The sequence below is a fragment of the Aegilops tauschii genome, chromosome 7, assembly GCF_002575655.3.
Source record: "Aegilops tauschii subsp. strangulata cultivar AL8/78 chromosome 7, Aet v6.0, whole genome shotgun sequence".
Taxonomy (NCBI): Eukaryota; Viridiplantae; Streptophyta; class Magnoliopsida; order Poales; family Poaceae; genus Aegilops; species Aegilops tauschii.
In genome coordinates, this window is record NC_053041.3 from 60101794 (window position 1) to 60109578 (window position 7785).

Here is a 7785-nt window from a genome sequence, read left to right on the forward strand (position 1 = left end):
CATATACCCCACCTTGTATTTTCGGTTTAAACACGTCTCTTCCGCTTAGCATCTGTCATGTTTTGCATTGGACAATTTGATACAGTCATGTTTTTCCCTGGACAATTTCATACTGAGTTGATTTGCTCATTCCGAGTAGAAATATAACGCCTATTCTTCATCAGACCAAGGATATCCATGTTTGCAGTGATGGAAGAGGTGAAATCGATACAACCGAAATTGAACATCCAATCATTGAATCATGTCCTGCGCCTCCAATGTAGGTCCACCCTGCCAATAAATTCACATGCAAACCACTCGTATTACTATCTAATGGTAGTACAAAAAGAGTAGCAAGATAGTAGCAAACCATGTACCTTCGTAATGAACAGCTCATAGTGCCATCAATTGGATATAAAGGTTTGGAAGAAAACTTGCTCCTAATGTTGAACCATTTGGACATTTTTTGAAGTTCCACTAAAATCGAGCATCCCTGTTTGCATAGATATTGTAAGTGTGATTACTATAAAAGTGGCACTAGTTGAAGCATAGACTCACAAATATAAGCATTCCAATTTCTTAATGGGAAAAGGTAGCAAGGCTATTTCTAACCACCTGTTTGGAGGAATAAATAAGGCAAGAGCGGCTGATGTCAGGAAGGCATACATAGTTTTTTCTAACAAATTGCGCCATTCCTGACCTTTCCTCTTCTTTTAAGCATATTTTGTGTAGTTCAACTAAAATAAAATGCCATCACCACCTTAACAATTCAGTGACACTGTACAAAAGGAAATGACTTAACATTACATCATGATGTCAGGTATGTAGTCGACAGGCATTAGAGACAAACATACAGACCTCCTCCGATAACATAATGAACATTAATTTTAACAAAGGTGTGACTAGCTTTACCGGGATAATTTGAGTGAACTCTACACCCTCTATTCCTTAATATAAGACGTTTTCGCAATTCAATTTAAAGTACCCAAATGTCTAGTATTTAGAAAAACAGGTAGTAGTTTTTTTGAGAACATATCTGGGAAAGCTTGCCAGACTTTATATATGTCCATATGCTAATGCAACACCATTCGAATAGTACAAATATAGACTAATCCAGTGGCTAGTGCAACAGTAGAGTAGTTATTTTATTACAGGTACAGTACAATGGTTTTACTGAACAGATTTCCATAAGCTCTAGCACTGGAAGATTTCTATAAGAATTAACAATACAAAATGTAAAGGTAGCAAGTTTCAGCATTGGTATAGTAGATGTGCAAGAGCATTAAACCAAATACAAAAGTCTGAAGGTTACTAGCATTGTTAACTAGTGACAGTATAAATTTTTTTGCAAACCATGTACCTTCAAGGTAAATATTATTAACAAACTCAAGATATGTAATCTATAAGCATTACAGTGCAAAAATCTGAAGGTAGTAACAAGATTCATCGTTGGTATACTGGCTGTGCAACAACATTAGAATGCCTTAGCTGGAAAATCTTTAATACATCCACAATCAACAGCTAATCCTGAAATAATCCACTGACATTAAATGGCACTGCTTAAATTTATCGGTGGCATTAGACTGAGTGCGGCATTAGTTCAATGTGGCATCACTTTAGCAGTAGAATTGCTTGACTTGACCGTTGGCGTTATACTAACAGCAAAAAAGTGGCAATAAGAGCATGGGAGGCCCATTAGGACAGTGGGCGCACCAGTACGATGTACCTCCACGGACGCATAGAGTGGTGAGGGAGGTATGGTTGCCCAAAGCAACAAATATCCAGGCAGCATATGTGGATTACGTCCCATTTTTTCTCTTTAGCTACTGATTTTCCCCTTTTCAACCTATATGCGGGTTCAATGCCTAGTCTCTTGGACAGTACAGTCTCCCTTCCTTTCCTTATTCAACCCAGACATGGATTGCAGACTAAGGCATAGCCTAGTGGTGGGAAGGGGCTGATGCCTTCCCACCCACCCAGGTTCAAGGCATGGTACTTGCAATTTGGGGTTGTTGCACCAATCATACTATAGGGGGTTCCCTTACAGTCTTTCTGTCAAAAAAAACCCAGACATGGATTAGTCTGCATGAAGTAGGGTTTCCTTTAATAGTGCAAGTTAAGGTTTTTGTCTACGTAACCAGCAGAGCAGAGGATAGCAAATTGGGAAGATGGTGGAGTGGAAAAAGATCCACATGCAGCTACGTGGCAGATGGGGCAATAGAACAAGGGTATGGTTCGAAAAGAGGTAGCATACCTGAGGGTCGGCAGGAAGTGGCTTCGCTTGAGGTCGTCTTCCTCCGCACACACTACGGCAGCGAGCTTGGGGAAGGAGGCCATCCCGTGCGGGCGCTAGGTCTGAGAGGACGGCCTTGTCGTCAGTGCGTGACCTCGCTCGCCAACGACGAGTGCGTCAACGCTGCACGTCCTTTTCTTCCCCGGCGGGTCTGTGACCACCGGTGAGGAGGGACACAGAGGCCGTCTTTTTTAGATCTAGAGAGGGTGATAGTGTGAGAAGCAAGTGGGCAGCCCGTAGCAAGAAAGCACTAAAGATCCAACCTATATATCTTTTTTATACTACTAGTACTAGAGGTGGAGTAGTGGTAGAGTAGTTTATATTTTCTCTGCATACAGTACCAGTTAGTCGTGCTTCAAAACTGAACGACACGCCATTAAAAAATAAAAGGTCGATAACTAATGCGGCTTCTCGGTCCAACACGGCCAGATCACATTTTGCACGAGAAATTACACACCATGTTTCGTTGACATGTGGTCCCGTTCCCACATGTCAGTGAGACGACGGCGAGTCCTTCTGTACAATTTCCGAACGGACGTCTATGTAGGCCGGGGCGCCTCTTCGTGTCTCGTGGCAACCGTCCACCGACTCTTCGCCTTTCCCTCTCAATTTGGAACTGCTGTCGCACGCTCTTCCTCCCTCCTCCATTTGCCTGCACCCTTCCTTCTGCCATTGTTCGATCGTCTTCTCCATGGAGGGAACAAGCCGGAAACGACCCCGTTATTCTTGCCCCGATCTGAAAGATGACGTGGTGGAGGAACTCATTGATCGATGCGATGTCATCACCTCGGCTAGCATGGTAGGTTCGTTCAAGACCGTTCTCGACTCAACTAATAACATCATTACAACGAACCCAAGGGTCCAGGAGCGGTTTGATCTCCCCTATCTTCTTCACCGTGACCCTGCTCACTGGCGCGCGAACGACGGAGGCCTCGCCTTGTGCAAGTTGGTGCCGCTTGATAATGATACGTGTGATGTTAAGATGCCATCGCTTGAGGGTAAGGCTTGGCCAGGCGCAAATGGAGATTGGGTTGTTTATATTGGGTCCAACTGCGAGTGGGAACTTGTGAATGTGTACACTCGTGACCGGGTTCCACTTCCAAAAATCTCAGACTGCCCAGAGGTTGAGCACACCGGTTATGACCGTACTTTCAACTACGGTCATGGTGACTGTCGTCTACAGAAGATAGCAATTTGTCAAGTTCCCGACCGCTCTTGGGATTTAATGGAATATGTGGTTGTTGTTATCTTCGACAAGCTTGTTGCCTTCCTTCATAGTTCGACTGGATGGATATTGCTCAAAAATCAGTTTCTATACAAGGATGAGTACTGTGATGCAATTCAATACGAGGGTCTTGTGTTTGCTGCCACCACTTGTGGCACCGTTTTTGCATGGAATCCTTATGCTTTCGGTACGTTTGTCTTCCACCGTAATTATAATTGTTTCATCTACATGCATGCGGGTTAGCTAGCTTCCCTTTACTAATTAACCTTCTTGTCTTTCCAAGGTCCTGTGAACATTCCACCACCTATACTTGAAAAAATTTATAACCAAGGGGGAGATGACGATGATGATGATCACGAGCATGAGGACCCATATACTCAGTGGCGCCTGGCAACTTATTCCGATGGATCACCTCTCCTTGTTTGTATACAGGGCACCGCTGATGTGACTAAGGAAGTAGGTGTTGTCTCCCATGGTCGCACTCTCTGGACCTATTCCAACATCCATTGCAGGGTATTCGGGATGGATACTACTGTGCTAGCGCCAACACCTTCTCCCTGGTTTAGTATTGATACTCTTGGAGGAAACTCATTCTTCCTTGGACAAAACTATCCAATCATGGTGAAAGGCGATCCAGCTGCTGTTGACACAATGTTACTACCATTTATGAGAAACAACTGTATCTATATCTCTGACATTGCTATGCTTCCCTACCGTGGTTATCACAATATGGGTCATGAAATATGCCGCTTCAGCCTGGATGATCAGTCCTGCGTTGATCTCGAATTGACAGTAGCTGGCCCTTCCGAGACAAACTCTTCTGGTTCAAAGCAAGCGTTTCCAACGCCGAGGAGTGGTTGAGCTGAAGTTCATTTCATTGCTTGTCAGTTGTTGTGTGATAAATACTTTAGTATTTACTAGAATGTTTTGCTGGAAGTAGTCTATAATCCAACATGTATCCTTGTTGTTGTTGTGTGTTGATGACTTGTTGTATGTAATGAATGGTACATTTTCATATGCATGTCATCAACTCAATTTATAAATGGTTTTCGACTCACTTCTTGGAGTGTTAGTGCCGTAGTAGTATAGCCAGCATCCGTAGTAGTATGAAGTTGCCACATCCCATAGAGCCAACCAATAGTTAGTTCTAGTTAGATCAACTAGAGATAGGTGTCGCACGGAGGCCGAGAAATATCATGATAGCGTGACTGCATGAGGTGGGCTTGTACGTAGTATGATGTAGGCATAGGGCTTGCCGTGTTTCCTACTCCTCCGGTCTAAATGTGGAGAAGATTTGGTTGAGTTCTTCCTCCTTTTGCTGACACGTGGAACATCCAGCATCCAGGTCGTGTGATGCAAGAAAATGGAGTGGTAGTTGAAGCCACGTGATGTGCATCTTGTGTTAAACTGTAAATAGAATCTTACTACTCTTGAGTAACTCCAAAAGCGCCACCGAAGATCTTTATTGGATTTGTTTTTCATCACCAGCACGTCGAGGTGAAAGATGTGCAGGTTCAGTGGGTCCTCTTGCGTTTTCACTGACATGTGGGACCGCATGTGAGCAAATAGACGATGGGCTCCGCGCGTCTGCTGGCTGGCTGAAAAGAGAGATAGAGGAGGGCTGAGCACGGACTCCAGGAAATTTGTTCTACGTAACCAGAACCTCGATATAGGCTCGATATAGTGGGGTGGCATGGGCCATAACTAGCATTCACGTCTAGCAGTACAGCACATGCCACCCACACGAGTCCCATCCGACACCAATTTTCTTAGAGTCCGTGCTACAGCCATCTCTTCTCCCTCCTGTTTTCTCAGCCATCACGCGGTGGGCGGGGTGGGGGTTTGCAGATAGTCGGTTTGCTCAACTACAGTCCCACTTGTAAGTGAATATGCAACACAGCACGCATTCCCGGCGTTCCGGACCAACCGTGTGGGGGTGCGACGCGAACACGACAGGCTTTTCCTTTTGAACTTGTAACTTGTAAAATTTGGTTCTGCTCCATGGCGCTGTCGATAGATAGAAATAACGATTTTCCCTAGAGTAATGAGAAGTTTCGTTCTGGCGCGGTTCATGCATGGAGTACGTACGAAAATTATGGAGTTCATGCGATAGGTAAGATAATTACTAGTAGCACCATATACTACTACGTGGATTTGACGGAAAGATGAAGATACATACGGATCCATCTACGACATCCGCATGCCCTAGTGCACCGGGTCACCATCCGACGTGTGAGGAGCAGCAGTGTTGGCGGCGAGCTCAACGTGCTTCTGAACATTGTCGTCCAAGGTTGCCCTGCGGCTCAAGAAGACCAGCGACCTATCGTCCTCCTCTGGCATGTAGTAGTCCTTGGGGACGATTTGCGTGTAGACGTGGGTGATTATGCCGATGGTGTCTTGCTGCGCTAGGTGCTGCGCGGCGAGCGCGACCTCGAGGTGGACATTCTCCGGTGCGACGGCGGGCAGTCGCAGGGCCACCAGTGCGTCGAAGAGGTTGTAACCATAGAGGCCGTTGAGGGTGGCGGGCATCGCAGAGCCTGCGTGCGTGGGCTGGAGGCGTACGTCAAGGTCGTCCGCGAGCTTCTTGACGATGGTGAACTTGTCTAGGAAGCCGATGAGGACCTTGTCGAACAAGGAGACGAAGCTCTCGTCCAAGCGGCCTCTCGCCCTGGCGGCCTCAAGCACGACCTGGAGACGTTCCTCAGTGTCGGGCCGCAGGCCGGTGTCATGGACCATCTGGCACAGCCGGATGATGCTCGCGCTCACCGCCTCCATGGGTGTAGCTTCTAGTCAACTAATCTTGCGATTGGAGTGATCACTCTTGCCCTTGGTTAGGGTGCATAGGTGCGTACGATTTCGTATATTGGACTGGCGGGGAGCCTTTATATGAGAAGTGCAGACTGCGTTGCATTCACGTGTTTGTTGGCCATGTACTCCTCGGCCTTCTACTGCACCTGCCTTTGGCTGTATGACTGTGGGCCAGCCACCTGTTGGGCCCATATGTCATTCACCCAAACGCAGGTGCAGTAAGCCAATGAAGCTGCATCCCCCTCCGTCCCAAAACACTTAGGCACGGTACATTAACTCCCTCCTCGTTTTTTGTTTCGTGACATATCAACCAATGAGAGATGTGGGCCGTGCATGCTTTCGATGACTTCAGACAACCAAACATGACATGCAGTGGTTAGTTCATTGCATGTAATCCTATTAATTAGCAAAATCTGGCAGAGCATTTATTGTCAATCTAACCCTGCCATCCAAACACCTAAGGTTGGTCATAGTGGGAGTAACATGCTACCTCCGTCTAGGTGAATAAGTCACTCGCGTTGTTCTAGGTCATCGATTTGAGGAACTAAATATGTGTTATATGTCATGAAAAGTATATCACTAGATTTCTACACGGATGTAGTTTCTAAATATATATATTTTGTCACATATAATGCATATTTAGATAGTTAAATCGTCGACCTAGAACTACGTGAATGACTTATTCACCGAGAAGGAGGTTGTAAGTAGCAACATAGATGCCACGTAAGCAAAAATGATGACGTGTCAAGTAGTTAATGAATAGGGAAACAAAAAGAGTAACATAATATGTTACCATCACATAGCGGTTCTCAATGCTAAATGAGTCTATGAAGTAATAAATGAAGTGATGCATGACACTGCACATATGTTACTACCCACTATAGAGGTAGTAACATAGACTAGTAACATATGCATGTTACTAGTCTAAGATACTCCACACTATGGCCAGCCTTAGAGTTAGTTCAGGGTTGGTTCAGGGTTAGAATCTAACTCTAACCTCTAACTTAGTTAGAGTATCCGCGCTCGGTGAGTACAATAGTAGTCTGATTGATGAGACTTCAGATTTGAGCCATATACCGGAAGGAATAAAACAATACACCATGTATTTATTTACAGAGGGAGTAGTACATTTTTTGTGACATGCATTGCTAGATATTGCTAGTCAAATACTAAATCCAGATGGACATGGTAGTACTACTATATCCAGACGGTGGTGCTAGTACTAGTAGTAGTACTACTACCAATGTAGTAGCACTGTACTACACGTTTGTCAAATTATTACGTGCTGCTCATCGCAGTGAAGTGACAAGACCCTGCGCCGATGATGACACCTGAGTATAGGCGTCGTGTTCGGCATAGCATAAGTCAGCCTCACCGTCTGCAGTCACTATCATCATGGCTATAGAGCTAGCCTGCTTACAACTAGCCGTGTTCGACATAATTTCTCGTGCGCAGATGCCCGTGCGTTGCACGGAACACC